At 46.0% G+C, this 23,586-nt stretch overlaps 1 protein-coding gene across 1 annotated transcript in view; it reads left to right on the top strand.

The window, feature by feature from the left end:
* The first annotated feature begins 11,717 nt into the window (after nucleotides 1–11,717).
* Nucleotides 11,718–23,586, top strand: part of THSD4 (thrombospondin type 1 domain containing 4) — a 319,132-nt gene continuing 307,263 nt past the window's right edge. The window contains exon 1 of the mRNA XM_033168041.1: nucleotides 11,718–11,843. The gene's annotated coding sequence lies outside the window, so the exon portion shown is untranslated. The remainder of the gene's footprint in view (nucleotides 11,844–23,586) is intronic.

Below are 23,586 nucleotides of genomic sequence, written 5' to 3'. Positions count from 1 at the left end.
GACGATGTTTCTATTTTACTTAATATATGTAGGGTTTTGTGTCAGGGTTGCTTGTGCAGGTTCTCTGCTGTTCGCTTATGTTCCTTTGGTGGTGAGAGAGGTTGGGGCTGGCTTAGGGTGTGGTTGTTCATTTGTGGTTGGCTGTGGTGGTCTTTGTTTTCATGTGTGAGTGGGGTGGGTGGGTGTTTTGGATCAGGTTAGCCATATTGATTCATATGCTATTGGTGAATTTTTGTCATTGTCTTGTTGGGCTGTGTGTGTGATAAATGGGAGCCATACTGGGGTGAAGGCATCTTCTTCTATTTGACCCCGTGTCAGTTTCAGCTTATTGCTTAGTTTTTCTAGTAAGGCTGTTTCCCATACTATTTGGTACCATTGGTCCATGCTTACTCCTGACACGTCTCTCCAGCGTCTGGCTATGATGTTTCTGGCTGCTGAAAGTAGGTGGGTGATGAGTTCTTTGTGGTGTAAGTGGGCATTATTGTCTTGGAAGATGTTTAGTAGGGCAAATTCTGGGGTGATTTCTAATACTTGCTTGGTTATTTTACATATTTCTTGGATGGTTGTTGTCCAGAAAAGTTGGATTTTGGGGCACTCCCAGCACATGTGGAGGTATGTGCCTGTGGAGGTGCACCCTCCCCAGCATTTTGGTGAGGTTCCTGGGTGTATTAGCGCTAATTTCCTTGGTGTGAGGTACCACCTGTAGGTGAGTTTTAGAGTGAGTTCTTTTCTTTTCGTTGATATGGATTTAAAGGGGGATTTAGACCACATTCTGTTCCATTGAATGGGGTTAATCTCATATCCTATGTCATCCTCCCATTGTTTTTTGATTGCGTCTAGGGAGTTTGTGGGATTCTGTAGTAGTATTTTGTATGTTGTGAATACCATCCCTTTGCCGTTTCCCTTTGTTGTTAGGAGGAGGTTTTCGAAGGTTGTCAGGGGCCTAGTTGCTGCTGATTTTACTACTGGATTGTTTAAGAGGGCAAGTAATTGGTGGTGTGTTAGCCAGGGCATTTGGGTGTCTTCTCATTTGTCTTGTATTTCTTGTGTTGACAAAGGTTTGTTATTTTTATATTAGGCGATATAAACCTCTGGTTCTCACACCTGTACTTGAATGCAGGTTTCAACTTTTCTGAGGCTGACTTCCTATTTGCAAAAAAAGGTGGTGGGATGTGTAGAGAGAGGCATCCCTAATTAGCTATTGTGTTGGCTATTGACAAGCAACGCTTGGATGGAAAGCAAAGTTAATAAAGGATTCAAGGATGGAGCCATCACCTCACATTATTCCAGCACATTGGCCTGACTCAGAAGGCCAGTAACTGTCAAGGGAGGTGCTATGTGCTCAATCGATCATGCATTGCTTTTGTGAACATTCCCAGCTTTATTTGCTTAGGAATTTTCCTAACAACAACAACAACTCAAGATTGGACAAATAAGGTGATATTGAGTTCATTTATCCACATTCCTGCATTGGTTCATGATGTTTAATTTTTTATTTTAGAAAGTCCTCATGAAAATTCGCCAGCATTTTAGCATATGTTCCTCCTAAGGTACATGTTCCTGAATGCAATTTTGCCAAACATAAATATAAACATTTTTGCAAGCAAATTTCCTTAATAAAATTCATTTCTGCATGTTGTTTTCACATATACGTGCATTTTTATGCACATTTTCTTTTAATATACATATATTTGTGCCTGCTCTTTGTCTGGAGAACTGCATCACAAAATCTGGAGAAGCGTGAATTTCAAAGGATATTATATTGTATATTGTTTTGGGAAGTGTGAATTAATTCTTATTAAATCATACCAAACTGAATTTCTCTCCCATTCCTACAAGAGGATCAGGAATCGTTTGCTGTTCTGCCCTGGGCAGCACTTCTCCTTGGGCCGGCCCTGTCAATTGACAACGTACCTTTTGCTTCAGGCTTTTAAGGGATAAAACTTCTGTGGAGCCCAGCAGCTATTATTTAGCCTGCTGCCATACAGGAAGTGCTTATGCTTGTAATGTGTTTGCATCAGAAGGTTTTTTTATTGTTTTAAATATTGTTTTGTAATGTTGTGCTTCATCTGATTATGTTATGAACTGCTTTGGGATCTTATGGAAAGACACACAGGAAAATGAAAACAAATAAGCAAATGATCTAGCAAACACACAAAATAAACTTCTAAGAATCAAATTGCTTTGCATCTTCTAATCTTCTGCTTAGTGAAAGTACAGGGATGATCAGCAACACTAGGCACTTTAAAATGTTCAAAATCTTGAACAGACTATTTTAGGGCCCACCTGAATATGTTTCCCTATTTTGTTAGATCAGCTGGAGAGGCCTTGCTCCTCATCTTTTCATTTCCATAAGCAAGATCTGCCAGGACATTGAATCAAATGTTCTTTATTGTAGAACCCACTCTGTGGCATTACTTCCCCAGGGATGTATGCTAGTCCAACTCTGTTTACTGTTTCTGCTGACAAAAGGGTATATTGCTGCTGCTGCTGCTTGTCTTAACATTTGTTTTAATGTGTTTAATGGTGGCTCTCTTAGGGTGGCTTTATGGGGCGGAGGTGGCTGGGACATGGTCGGACAGTGACCCACTTCCTTCCGAGACATTGCCTGAATTTCCATAATGTCTTGAAGGAAAATCCTTGAACAAAATCTAGGGAGATGTGCCCTCAGGCAAAGAAGGGCTGTGTTTCTGATGTGTCCTAGGGGATGTTTGTTCGCACCTCTGTCATCTCTTGCTCTTACTCTAACCTGCCTCACAGGGTTGTTGTGAGGATAAACAATGGAAGTGAGGACCATGTTTCCACCTTGCGCTCCTTAGAGGACAAAAATGTCATAAACAATTCTCCCCACATTAATCTCCCTCCCCAAACTCACGATTGCCCAGAAACTGCCTGGTCTTGAAATAACTTTGCTTTCCCATTGGTCAAGAATTTTGACATTTTTCTTTTACAGAATCAGCTTCTAAATTTAGTCTTCCTCTCTCTGTGTGTTTCATTTTTGTAATTTATTAGCGTGGCAGTTCTACGTGCTCCATCTTGCCAAAGCTGAAACAGAAGCCAAAGGTTTGACATGAGCAAGAGGCTTAACAAACACCGTCTCTGGCTTGGCCTGCCTCGGCAGGGGGAGGTGGTTGATGGATGCTCCAACATTCCCTTTCATGCAAGCCTGGTGTAGCCAGGTACAAGCTAAGGTGCTTGAGCAGAAACAACAGCAGCCTGCGAAGCTGTTTGTATTCTTTAATCAATCATTACAACATGCTCAGGGTTCAAAAGATACATTCCTCCTTAGTTTTTGAGCTGAAGAGCAGGTGCCTTAAAGAAAGAAAGGCTCCCAGAGGTACAGTTCTCAGAGTGGTTGACGAATCAATCCCTCTTCCCAGGGAACTCTGGGGATTGTAGCTCTCTGAGGGGATAAGGGGACTCCTAACATCTCCTGGCACCCTTAACAAACTACAGCTCCCAGAATTCTCTGGGAGAAGCCTTGACTGTTTAAAGTGTCATCGCCGTGCATTAAATGTATGTCGTGGCCCATAAACAAAACATTGACTGTGCAAAGGCAGTAAAGCAATGAGGGGCAGCTACAGGAAAGGCCCTGCTTGTGAGCTTCCTAGAAGCACCCTGCTGGCCACTGGGGGGGAAAATGGGAGGTCTGATGTAGTAGACATCATTTTCATCCAGCGGGGCTATGTTTGTGCTATTAAAAAGCATCTGTCTGGCCACATTGGGAATCAAGTTGTAACATCTGAATACCAGTTGCTGGAGACCACAGGAGAGGAGTGTGTTGCTTGAATCCTGCTTGCTGGCTTCTCAATAGAGGCATCTGGTTGGCCAGATTGAGAACTGGATACTGGGCAAGATGGGCCATTGGCCGGATCCCGCAGGATCTTCTTATGTTTTTAAATCCAGCAAGGCTCTTGCATTGTAAAGTCTTAATATCCTCTAATAATGGAATCATTTCTACAGATATCTGGGGCAGCTTGAGACACTGTTAGCCTGAGGCAAAATGCACCACTGCTGGCCCCACAATTGTGAGGCTTTGCAAGGGCTTTCCCCCTCCCTCCTCTCCTGGTGGCAACGCTGGGTGGCAGAACATCTCTCCTCTCCCTGACTTGGCGAGGGGAAGCATCCTGCAGAGCTTTGCTGCTGGTCCCTCTCCCCCCCCCCCCAATTGGGGAGATCCCTGGCAAAGCAGAGCTGCGGTGGTGGGGGTGGGCAATGCACCTCCTCTTAGGTTTTCACCGCCTGAGTCGGCTCATTCACCCTGCCTCATCTGTGGGCCGGCTCTAAAACTATCACTACTATCTTGTATATGAAGAAGTATTTCTAGGGAACAAATTTCTCTTGCTTTCCCTACTGGAGACCACTGATCTAATTAAAAAACAAAAAACTTCTCTTAAAATTGTCAAAAATCTAAAGACTGAATGCTCAGAAGTTTTAGTGCTTGGCTTTACCTAGTACTATCAAGAAGCCTCAAATTCTTTTCTCTGTTTACATTTCTCTGCTCAAGAGAAAGATTCAGTGTTTAAGGTCCTATCCATCAAAACAGAGTCTAACTTTTAGCATTTAGGTGCAACAGATAGGAACGTGCTATGGGGATGCCACCCTAGACACCCCAAGTTTTAAGACGAGTCCCACAAATGAGCTAATCAATCCTGAGAAGGCAGCCCTGCCATTCTCTCTGAGCACGTGTGATTTGCTATGTCTGTGTCTGCTAATGAGGACTATCAAGGGATTAAAGGCTAGCTACATGGGTGGAAGGGAGAAAGATGCAGGCCTTCAAACTGATGGAATGTGTTGTGCAAGTCCAGTGCGCAAAATTCAGACATATGAAAAGGTCAAGTGGGAACTGCAGCAAAGTATTACAGCACATCCTCACCTTCTCCTTGCCCTTTCCATAGTTCTAGCCCAGTAGCTGCAGCCTCCTCCAGCAGGTCATTACAGTCTTCCCTCCTGCCTCCCAGATTTCAATTTTCTTTTCCAATTGATTCTCAGCCTTCATTGCTACTGAGTATGTTTAGTCCTTGTCTGAGGGTTTTTTTAGGGGGAGGAGAGGCGGAGAGGGTTGTCCCTCGTTTTCCCCTCCAATGCAGTATTTCTGCAAATGTCAGCATTCCTCTGAGCATAAAAAGCCTTCTGGATCAGACCCACCTAGTGCAGCATCCTGTTCTCACATAGGCCACCCAGATACCATTGGGAAACTTGAAAGCAGGATTTGAGCACAGGAGCAGCCCTCTCCCCTCCTTCCAGTTACTAGTACCAGAAGCATGGCTGCCTCTGACCATGAAGGCAGAGCATTGCCATCATGGCTAGGATTCCTCCATGAATTTATCTACAGTAATCCTCCTTTCAAGCCATCCAACTCTCTGCCCCTGTGGGAGAGAGTTCCCTATGCACTGCCTGCTGATAATTCCTTTCGCGGTAGCCTCACTTTGGACCCGTTTCTGTTGGCGCTTCCCACCTGAACTAGCTATTAGAACAGGTATTAGAACAATGGAGTATTCAAATTCATTAGTCCTGCTCTTTTGCGGGATGGGAAGAGACCAGACATTTTGAAACTAAATATCCAGAGAGAAATCCAAATGAGGAAAATTTTGCAAGCATGGCTAAATTGTTTTAGGAGGTCTTTGAGTTAGATGCCTGGGCAATCTGTTACTCAGGTGTCGCAGAGGCACACCCTCCAACCATGAAATGGCAACAAGTCCTCGTTTTCATGAGCGACCTCGAGAAATCTTGCAATACTAAGTTTGGCAAACATTTTAGAACTCCCGGTGGGTTGTTGGTTTTTTAAACGGTCATCGTAAAACCCCTCTTGCCATGCCTAACTGTAAATAAAACCCCACTGCCAAGAAGACTTCATTAGTGTAGTTTGCATTTTAATAGGTAGCTTTTGGCTAAAGCACAACCTCTCTGAAGATGTGCATGTATGTCTGTTTGGCACACGTTGCTTAATGAGGTAAATGCTCATGCCGTCAAATGTCCCCTCCTCTGCCCCCTTTGCCTGCTTGGTTTTGTAACAGGGCTTTAATTAACCGCACCAAAAGAACTGTAATCTGTGGGAGGGGGAATTTTGGAACGAACCCTCAGCGCTTCCCTCAAAGGCCAGGGGTTAGGACTTCCTTTCTGGATCCTCTACAAGCACCATTGATCAAAGCTACGAGCCAGTTCCTCCTTGAGCCTGCGCAGCTGTGGGCACATCATGGAGACTGCAACATTACCCTCTACATACGGTGTGTAAGAAATGTCAGACAAACGAATAAAACTACATTTTCACCACCTCCTGAAACTTTTGACACATTTCTCCGTCAGACCAGCCAGTGAGGTAATTAGTCCTCCCTCCGTTTAATCCTTTGGAGACTGGGGTAAATAGGCAGGCTCTCAAAGAGATGGGAGGGGCCTTCAATGCCATAGCCATTTCCTGAAAAGTTTTCACTGGTTCTGTCGTTGCTTCCACAACTGGAAATAGGCCAACTTTCACCTCACACACTGAAGCAGTGTAGTAAATGTGAAACGGCCAGAAGATCCTAAGAAGCAGCCCTAACCAGAGGAAACAGCTATTTCTCCAACCTTTGCTCAGTCCACAGATAAAATCTTTTCATGACTGGGAGGACTTCAGACTTCAGGTTTATAATGTGGACTTTGCAGAGGCCTTGTCCTCTTGGAATCAAGTAACTTCTTTGGAGAGATATCAGTAAATATTTCTGGTGTCCTCCTAGTGGTGTTGCCTTCAGAGGAAGATATCTGAAACAGGACATGATGTGGAAGCCTATCTCTTCTCAGCTGCTTACAGCATCCTGCAATAATGATGTTTTCTCTCTTGTCTTGTCGCCATCAGTGCATTGTTGTTATGGTCCTGTGCCTTTTCGCATTTTTTGTGGTGGTTATTTTAGGAAACCTGGAGTGTAGATGCACATAAATTACATGTATCTGAAGAAGTGTGCATGCACATGAAAGCTCATACCAAGAACAAACTTAATTGGTCTGTAAGGTGCTACTGGAAGGAATTTTTTTATTTTTTATTTTGTTTTGACTACAGCAGACCAACACGGCTACCTACCTGTAACTACATGTATAATATATTACTCATACAATATAGCATATAATCAGTGCACACAATAATGTGTGAGAATTTGTACTTTAATGGAACCCAGGGGAAAAAATATTGCTCCATCTTCCATGTGACAATCAGTCCTTCAGATATTTGAAGATGGCTATAGTATCACCTATCAGCCTTCTCTTCTCCAGACTAAACCTACCTAACGCCTTCAACTGTTCCTCACAAGGCTTGCCTTCATACCCTTTATCATCTTGGTCGCCCTCCTTTGCATGCATCCTGTGACTTAGCATCCCCCAAATTTCTTTATATAACATGCTCAGCAAGCTCTTGCATAACTAATACATCAGGATTTTTTTTTATTTTAACAAATACAGATCTTCCTTTGGCTAAGTCACAGGAACATCTGTCTCACTTGTCTGTCTTAATCTGCAGCAGAACCAGAGACCTACAGCAGTCAAGACATGTCCCAAGGTTGCTGGCTTGCATCTGCTTTCTCTGTATGCTTTTTGTAAGATGCCACATGTAATTAAAATCTATTTTATATCTGTAATGACACCCTGACAGGATCCCTATCCTGCCCCTCCGCATGAGAAGAGTGACAGTTCAGCAACAGTTCAGCTGTCTGATTGACATCACACTGGCCTGGTGAAGGAAGGGGGGTGTTGAATGTTTATGAATATATATTGCTCACCAACTTGGGAAATAGCTATGTCTTAAAAGATACATTACATATTTTGGAAAGTGATTTTTCCTCCTATCTGCCATCTGTTGTCCACAGGTTCGGCCACCTCTCAAGATACCATCACCAAAATCGGCAAGAGGGTTCCCAAGGTGGGGGTGGCAGTCCCCATTGACACTTGGATGCCGGGCACCATTTTGATTCAAGATAGCAGACTGAAACATGCCATTGGCACGACTTCATGCATGTTTCCTCTTGAGATACTGCTGCCAAACTCAGCATGAGGGTTCCTGAGGTGGAAGTGGTCATATTCATGGATGTTTGGATGCCCTGCACCATTCTGAATCAAGAGGATGGACCAAAATGTGACTTTGGCATGACTTTGCCTGATTTTTGGCATGACAGATCCAAACTCACAAATTAAAAAACACAATATTTGATGGTCTCTACAAATTCCTAAGCAGCACAGGGCAATCGCCACTAGTAAAATAAGAAGAAGTAAGCAAATAATGGATATTTTTTTCCCTTTTTTGCGGGTGAGAAGTGCACAGAACACAGATAGAGAAGGCTAAGGACTGTCTATCCCAAATCTCAAGCTGCAAGAGGATAGGTATTTTTTGACAAAATATTGGAACGCATCAGATAAAAGCTTCAGCATTTTTTTCAGCCATGATTGTAAAAGAGACATCTTAATTGCTCACAAATTGACAGAGGAAGAACTTTGATTTCTGTTGGGATTGCTCATGTGTTCCAAATTAACTGATGGAAATCAATACCCACAGGATGAGGCCCTGGCCACTTTTGATAGCAGTTTTTGGTTTTTTTAAAAAAGGATTAGATGAATTAATGGACCATTAACATTAGAGCCTTCGGCAGCTGCTACGTAAGAGTGTGGAATTCTAGATTTCTGAGACACGAACCAGGAATGGGTAGCTCTGGCTACACTTGTGTGGACTGCAGCCACAGCCACAACTGCATCTGGAGAAATAGACCGTAGTCCATGAAAGCTTATGGCATGATAAATTTGTTAGTCTTTCAGGTAAACATGAGAAAGGAGAACCCACCGCAAGAGGTGAAGAAACACATTTTTTACTTTACATTTCCTTTGGGTGCCTCAGAAATGTCTGTTGGGTAAACACTGTAGGCAATCTGCTTCCCGTTTTCACGTGTGTGCCCTGAGGACTTTGTTGTTTTGGGATTTAAGGGTCAAATCTGTCTCTTCTGCCACCCTCACCATTCAACCTACCTCTGCCTAGTCTAATGAGATCGCCCAGGCGAGTTTACACAACTCCTTCTGTCATTCAGCAAGGTTAATCCAGGTAAATGAATAGAAATACCTAAGCTTCAACAGTGATATAACTGGAGGGAGTACAATCCACATTCCATCTCTGCCCACTCACAAGGGAAAGAATCTTGGAGGGTACAAATCTGTGCTGGCATCAAGCATGCTTTTCCCTGTCAGTAAACAGGTTGTGCAAAAGGATGGTGATGAGTGATTTGCTTACCTGGACTGATTATGAGAGGCCCAAGGGTTCGCCTTGCCTCGCCTTACCTCAGTTTCAGTTCTGCTGGGAAGGACAGAAAAATGGTGGAGAGGGAATGAAATGGAGTACTGTGCAAAAGGGGCATGGCTGACTAGCTGACTTCAGCCCTAAACTGGACTGGAAGCACTCCATGCTGCAACATTTTGTTATAGGTTCCTCTGCACATACTTGGCCTTAGTTATAGCAGGGCAGGGGGCGGTCAATGGAACATGCTGCAGTCCACTTTGGGCAGGGCCACCTGCATGCCAATCACCTGATGTCATAGGACAGGAGAACCCTACCAGTGGCTACGAGCTACAATGGCTGTAATGCCATTTGCTGGAGACAGGCAGATTCAGGGCAGTGTGACGGATTCTGCCACCCTGGATACCAAGCCTGGGAGCAGTGCAGAGTGTTGCAATGGTGATGTAGTGAATTGAGCAGAATAGAAGGCATTGGCCTAGATAGGACATGGGCCTGATCCTGCAGGGCTCTTCTCACGTTCTTACCGCAAGCTACTTTGGTTTGGTTTTGCTTATTTGCTTATTTTCAGCCTAGAACTACAATGGACAAGGCTGGATTAACCCCCCACTCCACCCCAATTGTTACAATAAAGTTAAAAAAATACATAATATTTGAACAATGCAGACTATGGAATTCTCTGCACAAGAATTCCCCCCTTTAGCTTTTTTGAAACCTATCTGTCTATATTCACAGGCCTTTCTGCAACTCCAGACTCAGTATTAGCCCTCAGTAGACTCTCTAACTCCAGACTCAGTATTAGCCCTCCTGGCCATTGAAAGTGATTTAAATCCCACCCTTGTTCACAAGAAGCTCCTAGCTCTGTTGCTGGTTGCAAATGGACTCAAAATAATCAAACACTGGGAGTCTGCATCGGGTTGCTCTAGGAATGGATACTTTGAGAGGATGTGGGGCACAGTGGTGTAGCACAGGGGGTGAACCACACGCGCCCAGTGCGCTAGCCCACTCGGCTCCCACCCTGGTGGGGCATTACCTTGTCTCAGTGTTTAACCCACTGCAGGACAATTCGAAGAGAGGATACAAAATGAGACCATTTTTATGTTGCCTGGCTTCTTCCATGCTTCATAAAGAGAAGCAGCATGCTGCATAGGCCCCCAGCGACATATTGCTCCACTGAATGCCAACTTGAATAAAATATTGGGGGGAGGTAAGCCCCGCCCCACATAAGTGATCACATGATGCGGTGCACACACACCATTTGAATGACAATTCCCTTAAACTTTGGGGGCAGGGTTGGCCCCCTCAAATATTTTCTTGGAGGGCTGGAGACCCTGGTTCCTATGTTGCGCCAGGCGGTGAAGCTCCCTTATCGCACGATTTGACTCTTCCTTCCAAAATGTCCCTTCTTCGTGGAATCTGTTTTGTGACTCTGTGTCTGCAACAGTGTCCTGACCCTTATGTTCAGTTCCAGCTGCAGTGATGTGCTGCCCTCTGTCCCTGTTCTTTGTTTTGTATTGCTTTTATTGCATATTGCTTTTGAAAACTCAGTGAATCATCTTTAAAAACCCAAAGTGTCTTTCCACATATTCTGTCTGCCTCAGTTCTGTTCCTTTAAGGATGCAAGTCTGAATGTTCTGCCGTGGGGACTGAGAGGCCTGAGGATGAAATGTGGCTCTCAAGCCTCTCCGGAGGCCTCCCCCCTCCTGCCAAGGAGACACCGTCCTCACCCTCCCCAGTGCTGCGGCTGGGCTGCTGCAACAGTGAAATGGCCTCCTGCTTACCTGGGTGAGATGGATGCAGATCGAAACCTCTCTGACCTTTTGGCACGGCTGGAATGTCTGTTGCTTGGTCCACGTTTGCCTTGGGCGCCACCAGTCCCCGGCATGTGGCCCCTGGAAGCTTCCTTGGGAGGGAATGCGGCTCTTGGGGTGGAAAAGGCTCCTCCTTCCCGTTTCACACCATTAGTTCAGTTGAGAATGTGGCAAGGCTTGATAGAAACTGCCTTGGAATGTGTGTTGGGAGGGGGTGACAAAAGGAAAGTGTTTATTTTTTATTTCTTTAAGAAGTGAATCTACTGAGTCAGTTTATAGGTGAAGACAGGAGCATATCCATTTACAAACTTTGGATATGTGCCAGAGTTCCATCTTACCTGTGTGTGTTTATGCACTTATTCCCTGAACTTGAAGATGAAATGAAAAGCACGGCGGTCGGTGTGAAAATACCCCAAATAGCAAACAAGCGAGCAAACAAAAATATTGCGCGTCTCGAAGGCCTCACCTACCTGCTCGGAAAGGTCCCGGAGGCTCTGCGAAGGCGCTATTCCTGGCGGCGGCCACCAGGTGGCGTGTGCAGCAGCCCCGCGCTGCGTTTCCCCGCTGAGCGGGAGGATCCGGGCGCGATTGCGCGAGAGAGTCGGGGCGCGCGGCCGGGAGGAGAAGGGCTTCTTCCCGGGCAAGCGCGGGAGGAAAGGCGCCTGCGGATCCCACGGGGCTTCTCCCCGTCCTGGGCTGTGCGGGGAGCGGGAGCGCTCCGCATCCCATGTGGCGCTCTTGGAGCAGCGACTTCAGCCTGGAAATCTCCCGGAGAGCCCAGAGATACTGACAAGGTAAGGAAGGGAAGGGGGACTCGCTCCCTGCTGCGCCTCGCCTCCTTTTCGCTAGGAAGCTGGGGTGTGTGCGCGCGCGCGCGAGGAAGGGGGTCTGCGGGGGCTCCCTCTGATCAGGTGCTTGGGATACTAATTCTGCTAAACCTTTTTTTGTGGGGGGAGTTGGATTTAGGGAGAACGGCAGACGACCGCTTGACCACCCGTGAGCAGAGCCAAGGCTTGGAACTGTATTGGGGAGCACTTTCCAAACAGAGTGGAGGTTGTCTGTGTGTAAATGGGTCATGATCCAGCTCGCAGCCCCTGAACTCTATTGATTTTAAACATGTTCCTAACTCTCCCCGTGAAATCCAGGTGATTTGCAGCCTAAGGAGCTTTATGCAGATAGCCCATTGCATTTTCCCATCATAGGTGCTCATTTACTTGGAGAATTTGCAGCCTTAAGGTGTGTAATTTCAGTTGGATCAGGTCCTCATTTGGCCAGATGAGTTGCTCTGGCGTGGCACACCTGTTGTGTAGCTCCCTGATCTTGCACAAAACCGATATACAGGATGAGTCTTTTAAAAGAGGCCCCGTGGAACATGTGTACTCTGTATCCACGGGCCTCTTTTAAAGGACTCACCCTGTATATATGATTCCATGCTGTTGCTTCAAAGGCTCCCTGTTTTATCTGCACACTCCCTTTTAGCTCCCAAATTATGGCTGCATCCCCCACCTTCTCCTCTTGCAAGTGATCATTTCAGAATCACCCCCCCTGCCTTTACCCCCAGGCTCCAGCCATTGGAGGTATCCTAGTCACAGCAAGTGATAAATATCTGTGTCTAAAATGACTGGGGATGGGTGGGGGACGTGGGGCGTGAACATGCCTTCCCCTTGGCTTTGCTCCGCAGTTGAAGTTTGAAGTCTCTCATGATGGAAGGAGATAATGAGGAAGCTGGTTCCAGACAACATGAAAGCAAAATGTCTGCTTTTAAAAAAGAGCACACACCATTAATTACTCCAGGTTTTTTGCACTCTGGCAAGACACATGCCGTGGGGCCAAGGAATGTGTCTCCAGTGAAAATGTGTGGCCTGCCTTGAAAGATGCAGATGGAGAGATTTGGCAGAACTTGTCTCCTTCCTCCACAGATTGCACCAGAATGAATGGAATACAACTCTGTGTGCATGTTTTGTTTAATTGCATTTTTATCTTGCCATTGCGTGAAGGCAGCATTCAGCACAGCAGGCAGAGTCACTTCTCTTGATCCTCTCAAGGAAGCAGGATGCGGGATTGCAGAGATAGCTTTTGGAAAGGTGTGCTCTTTAAGAAAGACCCCCCTCCAATGAAGGCATCTGCTCCCTGCTGTGTTTCAGATCACCTGTGTTTATTTCTGAGGACAACTTGTCCTCAGGAAATCCCACCCCCACCCGGATTATCAATGATTAAATGGAGCTACATATTAGGTGTGAATGCCAGTAGCTCAGATCCATTTGTTTTTCTTTTACCTGTGATTGTACCATGTTTTGGAGTATAATTTGGTAACCATAGAAATGCTCCTGGAAGTTATTGCTGCTTCAGGAAATTAATTGAAAGTGGGCCTTTTATTCCTTGCCAAGAAGCATCCCTTTGCCAAACAAAGATTTATTTATTTTTAATTGTTCTCTTCTGAAGACTAAATCCAGGTATAGATTTTTCATGCAGCAACAAACAATTAAACAGCTCCTTCATCTGATGTGGCTTTCTCACTCAAATATGGCAGCAGCAGCAGCAGCAGCAACAACAACAGAAGAGTTAAAGGAAAGTACACTGTGGTCTAAACCACTGAGCCTAGGGCTTGCCGATCAGAAGGTTGGCGGTTTGAATCTCCGCAATGGGGTGAGCTCCCGTCCCAGTTCCTGACAACCTAGCAGTTTGAAAGCATGTCAAAGTGCAAGTAGATTAATAGGTACCGCTCCAGTGGGAAGGTAAACGGTGTTTCTGTGGGCTGCTCTGGTTTCGCCAGAAGCAGCTTAGTCATGCTGGCCACATAACCCAGAAAAACTGTCTTCGGAAGCGGAGAAATGCCGGCTCCCTCAGCCAGTAAAGCGAGATGAGTGCCACAACTTCAGAGTCGTTCGTGACTGGACTTAACTGTCAGGGGTCCTTTACCTTTACCTTACTTCACACAGCACAGTTAAGCTATGGAACTCACTGCCACAGGAGGCGGTGATGGTCTCCACCTTGTATGGCTTTCAAATTTCCATGGGCAAATTCATGGAGGATCAAAGTATATCAAACTTGGGGCTTTCTCTAGGCAAAGCATGTGCCCTACCATGGAGCTATAGCCCCCTCCCAAGTTTTCAGGACCTCTCAAATTCTTTGGTTCCTGCTATCTTCCGTTTTCAAGTGCTGAAAGATGTCTCTCTGCCTGAGATTCTGGGGAGCTACTGCTAGCCAGCATAGACCAGGGATGGGAACTTGTGGCCCTCAAAGCCTTGCCAGATTCTGAACTCCAAGAAGCCCACTGTGGCCAATGGTCAGGGAGAAGGAAGTTGGACTCCTGGACTACGCAAACCAATAGTTTGACTGGGTAATGCAATAGCTACAGATTTTCAGCAAACTGTTCTGAAGTGCTCGGGGGACCGGATTTTGAAAAGCAGGTAATTTGGCTGTAACCCCTACCTGCGGAACCAGCACTAGTAGAGGCCTTGGGACTGTGCGTGGAAGGCAGAGAGTCCAACAGCAGGTGGCACCAGAGCCTATGCCAGGACCAGGCAACTAATTCTAGCTTGCCCCCCCCCCCCTGCTGGCATAGGAGCCAACTGCTAGGGGCTGAGGTCCCTTGTCCCCCAATAAAGTATTAAAGTGGGCTGGGTCCCCCAAAGTTGTCGGGCATTGCCATTAATATAGTGTGCATGCGCTGCGTCTTGTCATTGATTATGTGGGCAGGGCTTACCTGCCCCCCAATATTATATTTAAGTTGGCATTCCTGCCTGCTGGGTTCTGTGTGGGGAAACAGCAAGACTAAGGGTTGCCTGGGCCCCTGCCTGAACTGGGTATGAATAAAGCAAGTGGCTTAGGACAGGCTGAAGTTGGCAGAGCAGCTTCCCATTTGCCCTCCTGGACCAGCCTCCACTGACCAGAACCCTGTTTAAACATCATAAAGTGTATGTGTGTATGTGTTACAAATACTATTCCAGCACTGGCAAAAAACCTTGCATTGTTCTGTCATTAAGCAAACTGCTAAAATATGACATAGTGACCATTTAGAAAGCAGTTTCCTTGAATATTTATCTAATCTCTGACTTTATTTTTGAGAAGGCAACCCAGGCAATTGTCTTGCCCTCCCTGGGGGTTTCAGCTGATAGGCCAAATCTAAAGACAGCTGAGAAATGTCAGCCAACCAGGATCCTGCCCCCCACTCTCTGCTGCAGGAATTGCTTAATTTAATTTATTGCAGACGAGTGCTTGTGTGTAACTTTATGCGAATGGTTATGGTTTCTAAACACCCATCCATTTTGAAAACCAATGTAGGGTACCAATATCTACTGTATGTTTCGGAATGTGGTTTTGACCACCCCGTTCTCTATAGGTTTGGCTACCTTTCAAGGTGTTGACGCCAAATGTGGCACAAGGGTTCCCGAGGTGGGGGCAGCAGTTGCTATTTACGTTTGGGTGCTGGGTGCCATTCTGAAGGAAGATGGTGGACCCAAAAGTGTCTTTTGGTTGCCTGCTTTTTTGGCACGATGGGTGCAAACTCACAAATAGCACAGTGCAGTTAAAAACACAGTATTTTGAGGTTTCTACAAATTCCTGGGCAGCACTGGGCCCTCTGCGCTAGTTGCTGATAAACTGCACACTTGAAGAGTCACAGCTTGGTTACGGGAAGCGGGGAAATCCCTGAAAGGCATGGATGCTCTGCACAGGCCTCAAAGCAATACGTGGGCCACTGGTCTGACTTGTATATAGCAGCTTCCTATAATGGAGCAAATAATGATTCCTCAACACACGTGTGTGAATAAAACTGTCCCTTTTGCATTTTTATACACACTTCCCTTCCACCTGGGCCGCGTTCACAGCAGAGAGCCAGTCTTTGTCAGGTTAGCACTTAGAGGCACAATTTTGGGCTGTAGGATTTGCTGCCTGCAGTGCATGTTGAATGAGGGATGTCATCAACGCTGGCACGTCTGCATTGAGTTGATGTTTCTGTTGGCTTTTGCTCCATTGCTTTGTACAGTTCCCTGGGTTCCCTCTCTCTGTGATTTGGTTTCTGAGCAAAGTGAGAACCTTTGGGTTCCTCTGGTCTCAGAGACATCTAATTAGTAGCGACTTGAAAGCGAGTAATAAATCCTGCATGTGGCATCATTCTTAGAGCTTTGCTTCTGAATGTGAAGAGCATACTACTGAATGACCAGCGCCACCAGGGCGCATGCTGCCCTAGAAAAACGCTGGCCAACACGGCGCTCTCCGGATGTGTTGGACTACAATTCCTATCTGCTCTATCCAGCACAGCAAATGGGCAGAAATGATGGGAATTGTATTGGTTAATAATAATAATAATAATAAGCAGTAGTTGTAGTAGTAGTAGTAGTTTGGGGTGTTTTTTTAGCTGGTACGTGCCAGTACTTTGTAGTGGCACCTCTTTTTTGCCTGGGGAAGCCTGGGGTGGTTTTTCAGGGAGCAAAGCAATTCCCTGGGCTGAGCTGGCTGCCTGGAAAACTGATCCATCCATTCGGTCAATTGTGAGCGGGCAAGGGGGCAGCACACCAGGGAGCAAATGGACAAAGCCTAGAGCATTACTCAACAGGCCCAAGGCAGGCAGGCAGGCGAGGAAAGCACACACTAGCATAGATGTTATATATATATATATATATATATATATATATATATATATATATATAGTGATGATTGCATAGTTTAGAGATGGAGCTTCCTGGATGCTTTTGATGGCAATTCCCCACTTCCACACAGACCCTTCTGCTGGAGAGGAAAGCAACGGCAGAGGGGAATCCAGGGTTTCAGTGTAGTTGTGACTGGGAAACAGATGCCTGAGGAGTTGTTCATGTTGTTTCTAACAGGTCTTGTTTTTGTAAAATGTATTTGTTTTAAGGAACACATTTTAAGCATTGAAAATGGTTAGGCTAATGAATGTATAATACAGTTATCACGCCCATGCTGCAGATTAGAGAGCAGTAGCTAAGAACTAATGGCTTAACCACAACCCTGCGGTGCAGTCCACTGCTGGTATTGTAAACTGGAGATGCAGCTGAGGTTGAATGGAGATTGTCCACAAATTCTGAGCACCCCACTTCTTTTTCTAGAAAAAAGGCACTGGTAATAATTGTAGTCCAGCAACATCGGGGGTGGGCACCACGCTGGCTACTCCTGCCTTGGAGAGTACAGGAAGGCAGGTGCCTGGCCCAAGGAATCTAAAATTAGATGCAATGATGATGATAATAATAATAATAATAATAATAATAATAATAATAATATATGCTGCCACTCTGGGCGGCTTACAGCATATCTGAAAACATAAAATATCAAGTGTTAAAAACCTCCCGATACAAGGCTGCCTTCCGATGTCTTCTAAAAGTTGTATACCGGTAGTTGTTTATCTCCTTGACATCTGACAGGAGGGCATTCCACAGGGCGGGCGCCACTACCGAGGAGGCCCTCTGCCTGGTTCCCTGCAACCTCACTTCTCACAGGGAGGGAACCACCAGAAGGCCCTTGGAGCTGGACCTCAGGGTCTGGGCTGAACTATGGAGGTGGAGACGCTCCTTCAGGTATACTGGACTGATGCCGTTTAGGGCTTTAAAGGTCAGCACCAACACTTTGAATTGTGCTCGAAAACGTCCTGGGAGCCAATGAAAAGCTTTCAGGACCAGTGTTATGTGGTCATGGCAACCACTCCCAGTCACCAGTCTAGCTGCTGCATTCTGGATTAGTTGCAGTTTTCAAGTCACCTTCAAAGGTAGCCCCACTGAAAGTCAAGGAAATGGCCCCACTGGGGCCCATTCATAACAAGGAATTTGAGGCACTGCATGCAGATTCGGCCCTAACCTTTTATCTTCACAGCAACCCTGCAAGGTGGGTTGGGGGGGGAGGGAAATTCTCTCTGGATGTCAAATCCTGGTAATGTCTGGGAAAATCTGGACGTATGGCAGCCCTATCTCTGAGCTTGGTGAGGGAACTTGGGACATTCCAGGATCAGATTAGAAGCCAGAGTGGCTTTTGTAATTCTGAGACGGTCCCTGGAGATTTTGGGAGGGTATGAGAATTGGAGGGTATGAAGCAGTGCGGGGATTCTTTTGCTGGAGCCTCCCACGTGCAGGGCAAGGCCCACTGCACACGGGATTCCAGTTGCCGGGGATCTGCGGCCAGCACCTCACATGCGTTCCTGCACGGGCGCCGGCCAAGCCTGCGAACGGCACGGCCGATGGTTCCAGAGCTTAAACTCACACCGGCCGTTGTCCGCCAGGTTAAATCTGAAGGTGCGTGAGTAGTCCGACGAAAAGTGCCTCGTAAAAAATACCTGTAAGCACTTGCGACCTCCTAAGTTGTCCCCTTTAATAATGTACCCAAACAAAAGATGGCCAAGACTACGGCCAGGCAAAAACGCCAATAGACTATGAAAAATAAAATCGAGACGAAATAAAGACAGACAATCACTGTTTCTTTTAGATGGCTTTGGCTGACCCGCATAGGCTATTGGAGCCTTATTTGCCCCTATTTGCTTCGCTAGGGACACTGAGTTCCTGCGTCTCATTCACTCAATACATCCACTGGAGCGTCCCCACACACCATTCCCATACACAGAGTAAAATCACAGAAAAATTCTTAACCCCCTTCTCTCTCCTCAGAGAGGGCGCCCCCCTTCTTTTTCCCCACAGCCAACGGCACTCTTTTGCTCTCTGCTGGCTTCCTTCCTGGCGGCCCTCTACGGCTCACGGCCAGGCTCCGGTGGCAACTCTACTTGCACACAACCGGATTTTAGCGGCGGCCCTCTACGGCTCACGGCCGCTGCAGGATCAATCGCATCCTGCGCTTCCCCTTCCCTGGGAAGCTGCTCCCCCTGTGGAGCTTACCTGTCCTCTGCAGATCTTACTTCCCTTCCCCCCTGCGGCCGCTTGTCTCTTTCTCCCGTCGCCACGGTGCAGTTTGGCTCTCCAGCCAGGTGAGCAGGTCCCTTCCCACAAACAGGCAGGAAGCGCGCTTGGGGCCAGCAAACGCCAGACCAGGAGAGCCTTTTCGCTGTGCAGCGACGCCTCGGACTCCCTGTTTTCTCAATCCCGGGGAACAGCAAAAGGTTCCCGGCCAACGCACCACGTAATGGAGCCTTATTTGCCCCTACGGGTTCCCATTGTTGCGCCCGGTGAGAAAACATGGAAGCAGAAAACACCTGAGGCTTCTGGCTTCAGAGAGAGAAAGATTTTTTATTCTGCATGCAGAGGTACTTGCTGTGTTCAGACAGCTAAGCAAGTACAAAACTAGTCAAATTTCAGACAGTTCTTATAGACAGTTCTCTGGCTCTCTTCCCACCCCAGAAAACTTCCTCTTGTCCATATAAGGAACATTTCCTGTTGTACATTTCCTGTTATACATATAAGGCAAAAGGACATATAAGGCAAAAGAACATTTAGCCAGAGTTGGTTCATGCGCACTCCAGCAAGGCCACCCTATCTCTTGACCTAGGCAACAGTTCCTCTCTGCAAGGACAGCTACAGTACTCTCTGTGTAAGGTCTACTGTTCTTATCTCCAGACACTTAGTAAGGCAAAGCTTGCCAGAGAGAAGTACAATGCAGATCAAAGTTCACAGCTTTACAGAGCAGTTTCATACAGAAAACCTTAAGAAGTTCTTTTATACTTAATACATTCACTGGACTAACAATACATTCAGGTGAATATATATAGGTTAGCTAATTAACCCCTTCCACTATTACCTTTCTCTATGCCTAAACTATTCTAATATTCCCTAGGCTAGCCGTCCCTGAACCGCCAATTCTTCCGCAAGTTCTAGGCTACCTAAGACTAAAGCTATCTAAGCCTAAACCGCCAAGTCTTCCGCAAGCTAACCTCTCTACCTCCTGCACGCGCTTCCAACCCAACTAACCCGTTCCCCGAAACCCCAACTATCTACATCTAAATCATCTGAACCCTAACTCTGACTGTCCGCCTAATACGGGGAGCCGCAGCCTTTTATTGACAACCAAGTGCAACGTCATGATTGATAAATTTACCAATAGGAACGCTGTTGCTGCCCCCCAAAAAGGCGGGAAGCAGATTAACTGATCATTCACAATTCAAACCTCTGGAACCAAAAAGTCTAGGCGGAGGGATCTCAGTGGCCAGACACCTACTTTTGCTTTCACTTTTACATGGAAGAACACATAAAATAGTGCATAACATTAACATTAACTTAACACAAATAATTGCGGGTTCAAGGAAACCCACGAAGTGTATTCCCACAAAGCAGCAGGTCAAACTAATTGTGGTTTTGTTTCTGGGAATCACAGGACAATCTCTTCCATCCTTCCTGCCTTCACTGAAGAAGAGCTTGGAAGCGCATCAATAGCAGGCATGCCTTTTGTGAGATATGTTGCCACAAATGAATCAAAACGATTCTCTGCTTGAAAATGACCCACCCAGCCTTTTCACCATGCCAGTGAATCTGCTAGCAGTTAAGAGCTGGCTTCCATTGTGTGCGTGACCAGATGTTTTAATAAGGTCATATAAGCTCTTTAAAAAGGAACACAATATATTTGCATTTATTGGTGTGGTTGACCTGATGCAGCCATTTTACCAAGGGTGAGGAGTTACAATTCAGAGACCAGCCTTCACCACTCTGGTGCCCTCCCTATGTTTGGGACTACAACTCGCATTGACCAGGGCTGATGGGAACTGTAGTCCAAAACATCAGGATTATTATTTACATGCCCCGTCACCCTAAGGTCCCAGGGTGGATTACAATATAAAAACACAATATTAAATACATTTAAAGCAGCTTACAGTCACACCCCAAAATGCTGCCCTCAACTGTCAAGAGCCAGGGCAAAGAATTGCTATATAATGAAGGTGCCGGGTGCAGAAAAGTAGACAGTAAAACCTCAGCAAAACCTGGGATTCCCTCACCCTTTATTTTAAAAACAAAAGAAATGAGTGTCGGGAGTATAATATGGCAACAATATTATAGAGCAACACAAATGGATATGTGATAAACAGATGCACATGTAATAACCATGAGCACCAGAAATGCCCTGAGCATGTCAGAGAGAGGACTGGGCCTGTGCCCTGGTCCCTGGCATGCTTGCTTTCCACAGCCAGGGGATTTTTGATGTTTGAGAGCATTTAATCATATGATTCCTGCACTTGCATGTTGAAGTGGTGCAGTTCCAGCAGAGCTGTACCTTTTGCATGTAGATCATCTCTCACAGAAAAGTAAGTTACCGTATCTATGGTCAAAGACAGCGCTGCTTCCCTGCCAGTGTGTGGAAACCACAGGAGGAGAGAGTGCTTTATGCTCAGTTCCTGCTTGCAGGTTCCCCGCAGGCGCCTGGTTGGCCCTTGTAAGAACAGGATGCTGGACTAGATGGGCCACTGGCCGGATCCAGCAAGCTCCTGCTATGTTCTTAAACCAGAGGAAGACCACCTTGGAAGTTAGATGCTTCACTTTTGTCACTTGATAGCAACGTTCAACCCATGCCAAACAAGGCCGTGTTTGAAGGGCTGTAACCCAGGAGTCAGTCTTCCCCTTTCTCGGACCGAAGCTGCCACTAAAAATGTTTATGGTATTCTGCTTAGAGAGCTGGGTTTTCCCGTTTCAGGAAAGGGAGTGGAAGCTTTAATATAGCATGACAGATGCAAAACATTTGCTTTAGAAACAGAAAAAGGTAGCTCCTCATCACATCTCAGACAGTGGTTGTCATTAACAGGGTGAGGTTGTGGAATAATGTTTCCTGCCACACTTTTTTCCACGGTACTGTACGGAAGTACCTTTGACCACGGCAACATAATTTTTCACTGGGTTTTGGGTTGGCCCTATATCATCCTGACATGCACTGTACTTTAATCTCTGTGTACACATGCTTGCAATTAGCCGCGTGGAAGTATTTATTGTTTCCTAAGGTCTTGCTAATAAGATGGATCATAAACTTTTAAGAGAGGCTAGCAAGCTAGGCTTTGGTTCCATCCAGAATATTAATACTGCAGCTGAACCACAAATCCTCTGAGAATGGCAATTTGCTTTGGGATACCATCATGTTGCTGTTGGCACTCTCTGGTTCCTGAAAAGTTCACGGTGGTGAAGGGTGGGATCGCTCCGCTTCAGACGTTCCAAGCAAGCAGAACAGGAGGAAGCGCTGCATTCCCTTTTCTCTACATGCCTCCATGCAATCTTTGGAAGTAGTTACAGATTAGTGCATTTGGGCATATTCAAGTTTGCAAGCTTTGATTGGTTTTAATTGGTAGATAATTGGACTCAAGCTTCGGCTGGTTGATTGGTAGCAAACTTTGAGAATGGAGGAATGGAGGCACTTTTCCGGTGGTGGAGAAGAGCTTTGATGGTGGAGGGGTCTGTCCACTACAGAGTCTCCTCCCATGCTTGCATATGAGCATGGAGCTAGCATGGCAGTAGGCCCTGAAATGAGGCATTCTTGGGGTGAGTGCCCCAAAGGATTTTCAGCCTTGAAACCAAGATGGATTTGGTTGTTGGGGAGGCCCCAGAATCCGACCCTCCCTCTTTCCAGACTGATCCCCCATGAGAACTGGAACCGGAGGTGGGCAGGTAGCAGTCTTAAGGCTATTGCTGGCTGCGTAGCCTCCCTGGACCTTCCTTGCTGCACTTACACCTGGAGAGCCAGAAGGCTGGGCCAGCCAGCCCTGCCTTGGGGGGCACCTGTAAGAGCTTGGCCACAACTGCCGTTGCTTGCAGGGAGGAGTTGTGTTGTGGTGAGAGCACAAATGAGCTCATTGTGACTGGTAGTTTGCAGAATGCATTTCCCACAGGAAATTTGTGCTGAAACCAGTTCACAGAAAAATCAAAGTCTCAGTGCTGTAATACAGTGACAATACATAAGAACTGGCATGGTTTTATTTCTTGTACGAGTATAGAGTGCCACCAGTATATGCCAACATCTGGCTCATCTAAGATTCTATAGAACTTTTATTCTCAATGATGGAACTCACTGGTGGAGAATACTTTTATCTGTTTTCATCTTTATTAATTTTAAAGGGAATCTTTGTAGGACTTAATAAAAAACAAATACTTAAGAAGATATATAATATCAGTGCACCACAACACTAACAAACCAACAATTACAGTGCCCATTTAACCATGCCTACAGTTTGCAAATAGAGCAGATAAGAATACCCCTTGAAGTGACTCATTTGCGAAGGCTCCTTGGGCTGGAGGGTGAGCCAGGCACCATGAATGCATCAAGTATGATTCGTGGTGCGCCTGTGATGATGCTATTTAGTCTTTTTATTGATTTACTGTAGTTTCATTGTATTTCCATCTTGCAGCCATTGCTAAGCCTTATTCCCCATGATTTTTTCTGACCCTCTTTTAAAACCACTCAAGTGGATGGCCACCACTCCTTCTTGTGGAAGATGAGCTCCATAATTTATGTGTTGTGCAAAAAAATTCTGTCCTGAATTTCCCAACGTTTGCTTCATGGGATGTCCCTGAGTTCTAGTGTTATAAGAGAGGGAGAAAACCTTTCCCCTACTGCAGTGGTGTCCAAACTTTTTTCAAAGAGGGCCAGATTTGATGAAGTGAAAGTGCTGTT

Source organism: Lacerta agilis, chromosome 13 (assembly GCF_009819535.1).
Source record: "Lacerta agilis isolate rLacAgi1 chromosome 13, rLacAgi1.pri, whole genome shotgun sequence".
NCBI lineage: Eukaryota > Metazoa > Chordata > Lepidosauria > Squamata > Lacertidae > Lacerta > Lacerta agilis.
This window is presented reverse-complemented; position numbering and strand designations above follow the sequence as displayed.